General features: G+C 36.3%; 1 protein-coding gene across 2 annotated transcripts in view; it reads right to left on the bottom strand.

The window, feature by feature from the left end:
- Positions 1-5,881, bottom strand: part of LOC126184660 (baculoviral IAP repeat-containing protein 7-like) — a 90,970-nt gene extending 85,089 nt beyond the window's left edge. The window contains exon 1 of one of the 2 annotated variants that reach the window (XM_049927142.1): positions 5,744-5,881. The gene's annotated coding sequence lies outside the window, so the exon portion shown is untranslated. Of the gene's footprint in view, positions 1-5,586; positions 5,718-5,743 lie in introns of those variants that run through there. The other variant, XM_049927141.1, reaches the window with a different exon arrangement.
- Positions 5,882-14,859: the final 8,978 nt, after the last annotated feature.

Below are 14,859 nucleotides of genomic sequence, written 5' to 3'. Positions count from 1 at the left end.
CAATCGCTTACCAGTACTCATACTTAACAAGTTTCTGGAAACAATGCTGAAGTTGGTTGGTTTATTTGAGGAGAGGACCAAACAGCGTCACCATTGGTCCCATCGGATTAAGGAAGGAAACTGGCCATTCCCTTTCAGAGGAACCATCCCGGCATTTGCCTGAAGCAGTTTAGGAAAATCACAGAAAACCTAAACCGGGATCGCCAGATGCAGGTTTGAACTATTGTCCTCCCGAGTGCAAGTCCAGTGTGCTAACCACTGCGCCACTCTGATCGGTGGAAATAGTGCCAAAAGATGAATAAAGCCATTAGTCAGCTGATGAAAAACACATGGAGATGACTATTTCAACAGAAATTGTTATTACTGGAAATGAAAGGAACTCAAATTATTTAAAGGATGTCTACAGAGAAAAAAATTCCCAAAACTAATACAATACTTTAATTGCTTGAATTCACAAGAAGACAGACAAGAGAAAAAAATTCTGCATACACTATTAGCCTTTTAACCACATTTTACCAAACATTAACTCAAAGTATCAACAACCTCTCAGAAAAACAGTTACATTTTAATTGGCCAAAACAATCTGGCTGTAAAAGTGGATGCAGCACAATGCACCCCTTATACACTGAGTAAAATTACAGAAAATGCCAGTAAGAACAAGTTACCACATTGTCTGGGTCAGAACTGCGAGAATGGAAAAAAATGCATGCATAGTGAGATGTGTTGCTGCTCTCATTTTTGAAAAATCTTTAACCGAATAAAGACATCAAACTGCCATTTCCTACATGACCTTGTTCTTCCCTCCCCAGGAAAGTTTAACAGGTAGCTGACTATTAGTAATGTATGGTCCACTGATCTCCACAAGACTGCTTCATATATCATTGTGCCCAAGCGAGTGTTCTTCAGTGATAAAAACTTATTCAGTTTTACAATTACTGATTAAGTCATTATTTAACAAATTGGTCGAAGTTTTTCACAGCCCTTTTGTCTGTTCAGTCTAGTGGCATGGCTCAAAGGGTCAGTTTTACCTATGACTTTGTGCATATTGTTACTTTCTAGCAAGAAGGATTGTCAGCATTGGAAGTTACACCGCAGCATCATCATTTGAACATTCAACCACTATCATGAGATGAAACATTTGAATATCTGCATCATAGGGGACACCCACAATCAACAAAACGGATGTGATAGCTACCTATAAATTATGCCTTGTAGGTACTCTGACACCAATGCAACAGATCTGTGTGCTGCCTTCTGGGGAGCAACCAAGCTGTGTTAACCCAAACAGTATGCAAATGCCTTGAGGAGGAGGAGGAGGAGGAGGAGGAGATTAGTGTTTAATGTCCCATCAACAATGAGGTCATTAGGGACAGAACACCAGATCAGATTAGGGAAGGATGAGGAGGAAAAGCAGCCATGGTGCCCCTTCAATAGAACTATCCAGCATTTGCCACAAGCGATTTAGTGAAATCAGAGAAAAACCTAAATCAGAATGGCCAGAAAGTTTAAATGGAAACCATCATTAGCAAGCATCTCCCTTTACAGACAAAGTCTTGTTGATAATGTGGAGGTGGATATATACTAATGCATATCTCCAGCACGTAGCACCCAAGATTCATTAGGGAGGTTTGTCAGTCATGCTTTGGGCCAGTATTATGGATGAATATATGACACCTGTCTTTAGTAACGACAGTAATTTGAGTGCTGTACAATAGAGTGCATAATTCAACCTATTTTCCAACCCAACAGGCAACATTCTGGCGATGGGTTCATCTTTTGAGAGGATCCTGAACACTCAGCATCTGCCTGAAGAATACCTTCCTCCACAAGTCCAGAATCAACTGAATGGAATTTTCTGCCAAGATGAACCAGACTGAACATGCTTGGGACTAGCTGAAACTTAATAATCAGAGGAGTCCTCTGCACACTGGATGGCCTCAGAATGGTTCCCACTACAGAGTAGGGCAGGATTGAGCAACAGCTTGGCCACCTTGTTGACAGCCTACTAAGGAGGATCCCAGCAAGTTATAACACACAGAGAGGAGAACACACTATCAAACAGTACCACATCAGATGGTTTTGATTTCACAAATGTAAACATTTCAACAAACAGTATCTATCTTCTAGATCGATCTATCTCCTCCTCCTCCTCCTCCTCCTCCTCCTCCCCCACCCCAAAAAAAAGAAGAAGAAGAAGAAGGAAAGAGTATTCCTGCATTGCCAGCTCCAAGTCTAAGCCTACACAATTTCACAAACATGCAATATTTTTTTGAGCTGCCTATCTCGGCCACCTCTGGTATAACAATAACAGTCTCTCTGAATCACAGAAATTAATATGCTGAGCACTCACCTTTTCCCTATCATTCTTTCACTAGAACTATACAGCTATATATTTGTTCTGTGAGCTCACAATTCTCTTTACATTATGAGCAGATTTAACCTGTAATCACGTACTTGACACACTCCACATATCTTCAGCTTTATATCTCCACACTAATTTTTGCCCACATCATATTACATACACAGTGATTTGTCATTTACATCCCATTATCAGGAATCTTTTAATGAATGAATTCACAAACCCAACTTCAATTTCTCCGACTGCCCCCTTGCCAATATTTGTTGATTTGAGCAGATAAGGTACATGGGCAACTCTTTTCATTTGAGTGGGGTATCTGAGGAACTCAACAACAGATTATGATCCCTTCAGCCTTATAATGTGCCAGTAGACATTCTGGGAGCAATATGGATAGTTGGGTCAACAGCTGTGATGCTGTAAAGAATTATGGCAAACAGTGTAATAAGACTACTAAGAAAAGACAATTTAGAACATGCATAGGTGTAGGTAGATTGGTGGGAGGAGGAAGTGGGTGAACAAAGGTTCTTCCAGAATATGGCAGAGGTAAAAAACATTTCAGGACTATTTCCTTCATCCCTTGCATCACCACTACAAGAGGAGATCATGAAAAGTCATTCCATGTATTATGGGCGACTGAATGTACATACACTTACGTATATGGAGGTACAATTAGGGTTTTAAAAAGTGAGATGTAGATGCATTTGATTGTATTAGCTAGGATATGTGGCAACAATTCATCATGATGTGATCTATGCCGTAGTTTAAGTGAGACTTTGCATGCTTTAAGGATGTTTTGGACTGTTGGGGTTGTTCTGCAGATGCAGTTCTCTTGACATAGTAACTGGCTTTGTGAGAGGTAAGTATGACCAATACAGATGTGACTTCTCTTCAAGAGAGGTGAAGTGACATAGTCCGTTTCTTGGTGGAGGCTTTTCATTAAGATTTTCCTTGGATTTTGCTCTCCCACTCTTCCAGCTTTTGTATGATTCTGCATCTGTGAGGTGCCTGTTAAGACAGCTTCAGGGATTAGTACTGCCAACATGTCCACTGTGGCAGAGGTTTCACTGGCTAATAATGGCACAATCACCATCCAGGACGCTCAAAGGAACACTAGAGTTTTTTGTACCGTTCATGTCATTTAAATGTTGGAGAATGTCAAAGGATAGGTGATTTTCAAGCATCTTCAAATGACAGATTTACAATCACTTCCAGTATGTACTTACATCCACATCTCTATGACAAGGAATTTTACAGGGACACCAAATTTAACCACATGGTATGCATTCATCTAACACTTCATGCACAAGGGAGTTTTAGCACAGACACATGACCTCCTAGGCTTTCCACACTAATTGTTACTTTTCATGTAAGTATTACTGTTGAAACGCTGGATATAGTCTGTGGAGGAATTCTGTGAACACGGTAGTGTTAATTTCTCCTCTACCCCCACTATATTTCTCAAGTTCTCATCCCATCATTCCTAGCTGTGTTTTCATTGTTCCACGACTAATTTATTTCCTTACTTCTGGTACACACACACACACACACACACACACACACACACACACACACACACACACACACACACACACACACACACACACACACACACACACACACACACACAGATATATATATATATTTCTGTACCATTTCTAACTAATTTCATTGCAGTTCTGTTACTATTATGTTTAGTGCTCAGTTTGTCCAATATTTTTGTGCAATTTACTTGCCCTGCTCAGTAGCAGCAAACAATTTTTCTATCATTTCTCATACACAACAAAGTTTGTGCTGTCTCAATGTAAGCAAGTTTAACTTTCACTTCTGTTGTGTAATTTTAATCATTCAAATTTAACATCACTTGAAAACCATGTGACAACGTATACAGTCTTTATTATGGTGGTGCACCAACATTGGTTAGGTAGGAAGTTGCCAATCTGAATAAATAGAAAAAAAAACAAGAAATGTGAAATCCAAAATAAAGGTGGTGTTAACAGACTAATCTGCAGTACAGCTTCATTTTATGTTTGATTCCTTGTCTATACCATCACCACTACTGAAACTACAAGGTAAATTCAGAACTTTATTACATAAACAGCAAATTGAGTATTTTACTAATAGGATATTGATGCATACACTCCATTCACTGCTATGTTAATTTTAAAGCCAGTATCACTACTAAAAATGGACAGCAACTTCCTGTTTTATACATTATTTAAAACAGAACTACCTCATTTATGGAATGAACTTACCATACCTGCAAGAGAATCAGTCCACTAACTGCCTAAATGTGTTTTAGGGTCACAGTAAGAAATCTAGATCAATAGCTGGAGAGGACTATGTAAGCCACTACTTTCTAATAATGGTGGTGAATTCTTATAGTCAGACTTAATATAAACAGGATATCATTTTTTCCCCCATTTTCTTGTTTACAATAAAACTTACATCTTGTTTCATACCTCAGCAGTAGAAGATACATTTGAACTACTTGTTATTTATATTTGAAATTTATTTTAGCTTCCAATTCAAACAGCGACCTTTGATCATGAATTTCCTACATTGCATTATCCATATTACATTTACTGAAACTGACCAAACTATAACATCTTTAGGAGCTGATTCCTAACCTTGCTAAAATGAAAAGGGTGATCGGTGGTTGAACACCTCAACTGACCTACATTTACCTCGCATGATGTGGTGTAAGATTTTAAATAGCAAGTAGAACTCTCTCGTTAGCTGAAATAGTTTGGCTTCGTTGATACATTACGAATTAACGACTTAATTGCCGTTGGCCTCTTCACCTCATAGCAGCATTACAAGACCAAGTAGCCGACGTGATATCGGTATCAATAACAATTAGGAGCCATATTATAAAGTTTTGTGTGCACACAACTGGCCAATATGGATTGCAAGCAACTAGATTTCAATAAATAACTTACACCTGCTGTCAAATGGGGATCACCAATCCACATTCTCAGGCAAGCATTAAACAAATCGAGGCCAACTACTTATACGACTGAACAATGGAAAGTCACAAAAAGATTATTTGCAAACACAAAGTACACATAATTTACAAATGTTCCTTTAAACTTGTTTTCAGAAGATCAATTTGACAGCAGGCAAAAATTTGCTGCTGCGGCAACACCACCATTGCGAAGAAAGTGCAGGCATGTCATGGCAATTAACTTAATCGCCCTACACAAACATTTTCAATGTACTGGGCTTACCCTTGCACCTCTACCACATCCGCAAACCTTCACTTAAATAACAAGCATCGCCTTCGTTTACTACTCAAGCAGGTTCCCACCAGTCTACCAAAGAGAAACGCTTACACTGTCCCCAACACAGATTTTATACAGCATAAATTTTCACTTTGAAATTGACCTTTTATTATTCCCACATAATCACTGCCATAGACGACAAGCCAGGAACATACAGATTACTATCACAACAATTTCTCCGAACACTGTTTTATCGCTAGGGATGAATTTGTGATATTGACAAGAATGTTATGTGCGTTACTGGGTGCCAGTCACAGACCATAGTTCTCATTCATTCATTCAGTCATTCATTCATTTCATTCATTCATACATTTTATTTGTACGACGGGTCTTGATTAAGTTAGGCTTGTACAGAGCATGTGAGACACGTCAATGTGATGAAGTGATAGTGCGTGATTTACGAGATGATTAGATTAGTCATATACCATGGATCTTACGGAGAGTGATCGCTGGGATGCGAAAAGAAATCAGGGATCTACATTTAAGTGCGCAACACAATTAAATGACATTAACTTAACGTATTACGATGCTAATTATAATTAGGCTGTACACTAAGTTATGACATTAAATTTAAGAGTTTCTTTGACGAAACCCTTCAATCGAGTAGAAGACTCAGCCTAACAAAATTTGGACGTACTAATAATTGAAACTTAGATGGCACAATTTTTTAAATCGATTTCTAGACTATTTAAGTCTATACTGACACAAAATAGCGATCATATGATTTTACCAGAATTTACGTTACATCATGAAGGTTTCTGTAATTAAAAATTAACATTAGGCATATACATAATTAAGCAAAGATATATTACATCTACATAGTGAGGCCTACGAGGGCACTAGAATTTAATATGTCAGACATGTTTCGTCATCAAATTCTTACACACTATTAAACTTCTGTAGTTGAATTCTCTTAAGCACCTTAACAAAATAAAAACACTATTCCAACATTAGGTGTTTTAGATTGGATTTAAAGTTTGCCTCTGATTTACTTAATTTTATTTCTTGTGCGACGCTGTTCAAAGCTTTATAACCATACACTTGACACTATCAGTACACGATGTTGTCTTACTTATTATTATCTGCAACTGACTTTTTGTTCTATGTTATGACCATGATTTATTTACTTGTGCGTAACTTGTCTAAATTTTGTCACGTGAAGCAGTTTATTTCAGATTTGCAGCGAGAAGGAAGTGGTAAAATTGTGTGCTGCGTGATGAGTGGTCTGCAGTGCTCAAGTTTCCCCTTAAAGAATATTAGCATTATGGCTTCTTTCTTGTATTTTGAAAATGGTTTAAGATTCAGTGCTTTTGCCCCAAAAAGTTAAATCATAGGACTTGAGCGACTCAAAGCATACATGTTAGATCGATTTCAAGGCATCTGTATTCACCACTTCTTTTATTGTCCTTAGCATTAAACAAATGTTGCTCAACTTCCTAGCTGTCATTTCAACACTGGTTTTTCAGCTAAGTACATCAGTAATGCACAGCAGAAGGAATTTTGTTAACTGTTTGTTTTCACAGAAGGCTACAGAAGGATTTTCTGCATTGAAATTTTGTGTAGTATGGAAGTTCAGGCACACTGTTTTGTGTATCAAGATTATTAAGTAACCTATTTGCCTCAAACCAACATTTCGCATGGTAAGTACTTTAGTTTCTTGTTGACATACCTTTGCTGCCAGTTGTCAATATATTAGTATCACCAGCATACAGGAAGGAATTGGCATTATGTAAACAGCCAAGAAGATCATTTCTGTGGACAGTGAATCAAACTGGAATAAAGACTGACCCCTGAGGAACGCCATTCACTGTTCTGCCTAAGACTGACTCAAATGTAGCTCTTCACCAGATTTTGAATAGTTTATGACTTCAACAAATCGTCATCTCCCATTTGGGTAGCTGTAAAATCAACTGTGAGCAGTAGCACATATCCTATACTACAATAGATTTTCTACATCTACATACATATCCTGCAAACAACTGAGAAGTGCATGGATGGTACTTTGCACTGCACTTCAGGTAAGGGTTTCCTTTAATTCTATTGATGCCTGCAGTGGGGAAAGAACGACTGTTTAAATGCCTCTGTGCACGCTGTAATTAATCTAACCTTATCTCCGTGGTCCCTGCAGGAGTGAGACATAGAGGGCAAAAGAGTATCTCTAGATTCTTCACTTCATACTGTTTATTGAGATTTTGTAAGTAGACTTTCACAGAATAATAGGTATCCATCTTCAATATTTTGCAAATTAAAGTTTTTCAGAATTTCTGTGATGCTCTACATTGAGCCAAACAAAGCTGATTATTTGTGCTGCTTTTATTTGAATACATTCAATATGCTTGATTGTTCTTGTTTAGTATGGATTCCACATACACGAGCAGTATTCTAAGATGAGATGTACAAGCGATTTGTGAGTAGTCTTTTTTATGGACTGACTGCATTCGCAGTATCCTGCCAATGCTATGAAATCTACCACATGCCTTTCCTGTAATTGAGTCTATGTGTTCATTAAATTTCATAAACCTATAAATTGTCACATCCATTTATTTGTAGAATTGAGGGATTAACCATGTCAAAACCCTTTTTCACATCAAGGAAAAGACCAACAGCTGGCTGTTTCAGTGTGCTAAATTTTTGCAGTTCGCTATAAATGCAATCAAACAATGAACTGTAGTTTTATTTTTACAGATCCAAACTGGGAAGGTGAAATAATTTTATTTTTCCGAGAAACATCTATTATGAGCAATTACAACATATTATAACACTTCGAAAAGAACAGAAAGGATGGCGATAGGTCAGTAACTAATTCTCATATTTCATTTAGCTTTTGTGTATGCAGGTGCTACTGTTGCCATTTGTTAGTAGCTAAGGGTGTATACCTTTTGTAAATGAATCACTGATAATGTATGACAGATGCTTCTGAATGAGGTGACAGCATTTGTGAAGTAAAATTCGACCAGCAGATATTATCCTCCAAAGTTTTACTTTTATAATTTTCTCAATTTCATTTTATATTGTTGGAGATAAACATAATGATATTGTGAAGTTGTTGCTGAGAGACAATGTGGATCTTTTGTTTACTGTTTTTCATGTGAAATTATTTGCAATTTATGAAAAGTATGAGTTGAAATCATTAGGAACATCATTCACACTGTCAATAGTTTTACCTTTAGAATTTAAATAGTTTTTTTAGCTGATATTGAATTTTCTTCCCCTAATGTAATTCACAATATTCCATATGGTTTTATGTTTAGAGGAAGTGCTTAACATTAACAGGTCTTTGTGGGTTTTCTTGGCTAATTTTACCACTTTCTTGCAAATAAGTTTGTATTTTATGATGAAGTATTTGAATTCATTGGTATGCTCTGCCTTATACTCATATCTGCAATAATCTCCTTTGTTTTGAAGATGTTTCAACAGAACAAACCATTTAAAACAACCATTTAAATTTATTTTTCCATTACATATCTAAATGATAAAGGTTTATGAATGAAGTGACAGCATTTGTGAAGTAAAATTCGACCAGCAGATATTATCTTCCAAAGTTTTACTTTTATAATTTTCTCAATTTCATTTTATATTGTTGGAGATAAACATAATGATATTGTCAAGTTGTTGCTGAGAGACAATATGGATCTTTTGTTTACTGTTTTGCATATGAAATTATTTGCAATTTATGAAAAGTATGAGTTGAAATCATTAGGAACATCATTCACATTAAAACATTTTCGATAAGTTTGTGACAGAGTAAAAAATTACTAAGAATGTATCAAGACGAAACTTCTCCAGAGGAATACACTAATATTACTCATCTTCTACATGCTGCAGTGACTACTATAATTAATTACATCTGTATTAAAACTCTACTTAAGGGGTTTAATTTTACTCTATATTTAAACAAATTTTCAAATTAACCCCTAGCTGAGAACACAATAGCTGCTTTTTTCATAGTTATACATTTTGGCTGATGAGTATATATTGAATTTAATTTTAATATTTCTGTAGATATCTCAGAAACATCACAAGCATTAATAGAGGTACGGAACACACACATACAACATATACATATATAAAAAATAAAAGAATGGGAAATATCACAACAGGGGATAACCTTAGGAAACCTACAGATTAAATGCTTGGTTTTTGCAGACGATTTGGCGATCGTCACAAAAGGTGCAAATGAAACAAAGAAGTTATTGAAAATCTACATGAAATCGCTTCCTAAACTGGACTACAGATCTTTTACGAAAAGACACAGCCTATGAGAACAAAGACAGTCTCATCTCTGAACATCAAGTATGGCACGATTTACAAAATGGAAAACTTCAAATACCTTGGTGAAACACTACAAATGAGAGGATATAGCAGGGACTCAAACCATGAAAGAAAAACTAAAGTGGACAAGGCATACAAAGTAGTGTGGAATCATTACAACAAGAAGTGTATCTCACAAAAAGCCAAATTACACCACTACAATACGGTGGTGCTCCCCGAAGCACTGTATGCAGCAGAGAACACACTAATCCCAGGGCATACACGTATCAGCCAATTAGAAAAAGTGGAATGGAAAATACTTAAGAAAATATTTGGCGCAACTAACAACAATGGAATATGGATCAAGAAACCTATAGATGAACCATACAAACATATGGAGACAATCACAGAAAAGATTAGAAAACACAGACTACAATTCTATGGACATCACACAGACTGGTTCAAATGGTTCAAATGGCTCTGAGCACTATGGGACTCAACTGCTGTGGTCATCAGTCCCCTAGAACTTAGAACTACTTAAACCTAACTAACCTAAGGACATCACACACATCCACGCCCGAGGCAGGATTCGAACCTGCGACCGTAGCAGCAGCGCGGCTCCGGACTGGAGCGCCTAGAACCGCACGACCACCGCAGCCGGCACACAGACTGACCAAACAGATCTTTGACTGGGTAGCCACTAGAAACAACAAATGGATGGCAGAGGTAAAGAATGACCTGAACCAACTCAACATCACACCAGACACAATAAATAACAGAACAAAATTCAGAAACATCATTAAGGAAAGTAAACTACATGAGACACACTGTGACAAACGAACAGATGTAAAATGGACAGAAGAACGCAAACAAGATCACAGCTGGAAGATGAAAGAAACATGGGCAACCAAAAGGGCAAGCAAGATGAAGCAGCAGACACAAAGCCGACAAGAAGCATGGACAGAGGACTGGAAACAGAAATGCAGCATGATGAAGTTTGGGCAGCAAGGAAGGCAGCAAAAGGAATTGGCCATGTCGTTTAGTCTAACTGCGCTCTTTAAGGACAAAACACCACTAATAATAATAATATAACAAATTATTAATTTTTGCAGCATTACATATATTTAAAACACATTTCAAATTCAATAAAACACTGCATTATGCTACTGCACACTGATGAAGCACTTCTTAATTCTACAACTACAATAATAAACGTGTCAAAATCTGAATCATTTTCTTGGTCTCCATAAAAAAATTCATCAGCTGCATAAGAATTCAGTTATGATAGATATTCTGTGATTTTCCTTTTGCATATTGAACTGGTAGCTCCCTGATACACTGAAGTATGACAGTGAAGAGGTTGATTTATGTACAAAGCATTTCTATGTTACCAGGTCATGTTTATTCCACAAATTATACACATGGCACATGCCATACTGCTGCTATCTGCAGTAGTTGCCCTTGATGTGCATTACTCACTGCAAGATATAGAAATATGGCAGAAGCAGCATTTTTAAATTTCTGAAGCTATGTCTACAAGAAGCTCTAAGTGCCATGATGTATATTAACCACAATTCCTTCTTTAGTAATTACATACATTAGATGAATTCTTTAGATAATTCCATACAATGGTGTTACATATTATAAACTCATGTATTAAGATATAATAAAATTCAGTAATGGAATAATATCAGAAAGGTTTGGTTTTCTGAGAGCAAGTATACTTTTACTAATATTAACTATAACTTTTTCTATGTGCTTGTCCAAGTGCAGTTTGAAATCAATTGTTATCCCAAGAAAATTAACAGCTCTTAATTCCTGTTCCAAATGTGTGTAATAATTCTACTTACTATGTAGAACTTGTGCTTTGTCTTAATTTATACAGAGGGAATTTACACTACACCAAGCTTCAGTATTATAAGCTGTCTGAGCCATTTTATATTTCAGCATCTCTATTGTTTCTGACGTTGCAGACAGTTAGGTCATTGGCAAATAAATATGTGCAAGTAGCTGGTCTCATTATCGCCAAATGGCAAGTCATTAATGCAAATAGTATATACGAATGGACCCAGTACCAAACTTCGAGGAGCACCAGTATGCACTGAGAAGAACCTGGACTCTATACCGTTAATAACAGCTTTCTACATTCCACTACTAAAATAAGACTAAAGTAATTCAACAGAATTTCCAATAACACTGTAAAATTCTCCTTTATTCAGTTATATTGCTGTATGCATGTGCTCACATCATCCATCAATACTTCCAGTAGGTGAACTGGTCCACATTGTAACACTGCTGAATTCACTTCCTAAACTTCACCACTGAAGCCGTTGCTCATTACAAATATCTTGCATCTCAATCAGTCTGAAGCAGAAAACTATACTATCTTTGGAGCGTTGAAATTCTTTATTATTTCCTGTACTGTATCAGTAAAAAAGATTATTGTAATGGATAGCATTCAGATCGCTACATCCTCTCTGTTTACTCCTTTTGTTGTTACACAATTAATCATCGTTCCACAGGGTTCAGATCTTATTTTCAGATGTGAGCATTACTGCAAAATTCTTTTTACACTTGTCTTCTTTCAAGGCCTGGACATACCTTTTATTTTTCGTAAGCATATTTTCTTTATTACCTCAGAGCCTGTAATTCAATGCCAATTATACTACTAAATTCACACTCTCTTAATCTTCAACAGCTTTTCATTATACGTTTTTTTTTAAATCTACTTGTCTTTTTCTCACTAATTTCTTATGGGGTAATGTCGTATTAACAATTCTGGACAGTGTTTCTAGAAGATCATCAACTTATCAGTGAAATATTCTCAGTATATTTGCAACTTTGTACAATTATTTAAATGAAAGTTAGATGTTTCAGGGTCTGTTCATTTGCCATGTGCATTATTTGCCCTGACAAATGTACTGTGTTAGTTTTACCATTTCTTGAAAGATTGGTTCTAAGAACTAATACCCAGTGATCAGACACCCAAGTCTTAGTTATATATGACTTGAGGTGCTACAATTCAAATGAGGGAACTATATTATCTATACAACTTCCTAAGCCTGTGGACTGTCGTTTCATTTTAGTAGTTCTTATGCAAAGAAACACAGAATTGCATGAGCTGTTGACATATTGTGTGCTATAATTAGTAGACTACGGGAAATTTAATTTTAAATCGTTATAAATAATTACCCTACATCTATACAGGGTGTAACAGGTATAAGTACATATATTTTTATATGTGGTACCTCAAAATTTACACACATCAATGAGTTGGTTGCTTCTTTTCTCTGTGTTGAATAGTCCTCCCACAACCATGTCACACACTTTAAAACCTGATTTTTTCCGCACTGTCATGCTGCACCACTATGCAGACTACACCTGCCCGTATGGAATAGCCGTTATGTGTTCTTGCAATGACAGTTCAACTACAGACCTGCTGCCCAGGAGAAAATAATCACTAATGGCTTGCCACATGTACTTAGAGGTACTAACCAACCTAAAAACGTATGACTTGTAATGGCTGTAATTATTAGTCTGCAAATAACATAAACACTTATGCAATATTGTTCAGTACACTGTCCTCAGTCACCAATAGAAATATCTGCACTTTTACCCATTACACCCTGTATTTGCAAGTACTTTCACATACAGACATTAATACAGATATTACTATATTAATAATCTCATCTGCTGCACTGCCTTGTGTTTCTGCTGAATAAAGAGCTAAAAGTATGACACTTAATTCTCATGTACTCACTGCTGGTACTTTACGTAACATTTCCACTGAAAAAGCACCCACCTCCTCCACAGTTTCAAAATCAATTCTCTTTTTTTAGATAGATCGCATAACCACCACGATTTCTACCCGTTCTTTAGCATTTATAAGATATGGTTTATCCATCAGGAGAATACAAGTCTATGTCCACCTACTTCAGCCACTGTTTACTTGATGCAGAACACCACTAAATTTTTTATTTAACGTGAGCCATGTGCTGGAAATGTTCAAAATAAGTACTGTGAGATAGTAAACTAAGAGACAGAAAATGAGGAAAAACCAGAAGAGAAAATAGAAATCATGTTTTATTTTTCTTGGCAAACACGTTACACAGAAACAGAACTATAAAGCAGCGTAAGAAGCTAGTTTCAAATCGTGTAGCATCTTTAAAATTGATAATGTTTCACCAAAATTCACAATCAGCTACAAGGAAATAAAAAATCTTAGATTTTTTTTAGAAGGTTGTGGCGGTCCCAGCTGCTTTTATTTATTTGTTGATTGTCCTTGGTGTCTTTGTACTGTGTTGGTGCACTGGCTAAAAATGGGTTGTGGATTCCGACACTGACTACTTTAAATGATGTAACCGATATATACACAGTTATATTTTACAGTACTTTAGTTTTCACTTTGCACAACCCTCTAATAATACACAGTTATATGTGTATGACCAGTGCACTATTGTTTAAACTTTCCATAAGCCTCATTAATAGTTTGCAGGTGAAACTACACATAGTGCTACAATAGTTTCTTGTTGAACATCTACAAGCAGTAAAACCTAACCACAAAGTTCACAGTTCTTGAAGAATAATCAGGTACATATAGAGCAGTCACTGTCATTGGTTTTTACACACGGCCTAATTGTTTAACACTTATTTCAGAGTTAAATTGAAGCATTGTTGTCGTTCTAAGCAACACAGATTCCTCGTCCTAAACTCGGCTGTGGACTGACTGTCTCGTGACGAAAAATCGGTCTCTCATATATCATCACAATAATCAGTACTGAAACCACACATTATTCGAAGTAAAATTTACAGAAATTACAATTAAAACTTAGCTCATTAAATTAACTGAACACATCGAAAAATTGGTTCTTTTTAGTAGTTTCTTCTACTACGAGGGTTATGTCAAATTATTTGTCTAAATCGTGAAATTAAGAAATATAGTTATGTAAACAATACTTTTGACAAAAC

This window comes from Schistocerca cancellata, chromosome 4 (assembly GCF_023864275.1).
Source record: "Schistocerca cancellata isolate TAMUIC-IGC-003103 chromosome 4, iqSchCanc2.1, whole genome shotgun sequence".
NCBI classification, from domain to species: Eukaryota; Metazoa; Arthropoda; class Insecta; order Orthoptera; family Acrididae; genus Schistocerca; species Schistocerca cancellata.
This window is presented reverse-complemented; position numbering and strand designations above follow the sequence as displayed.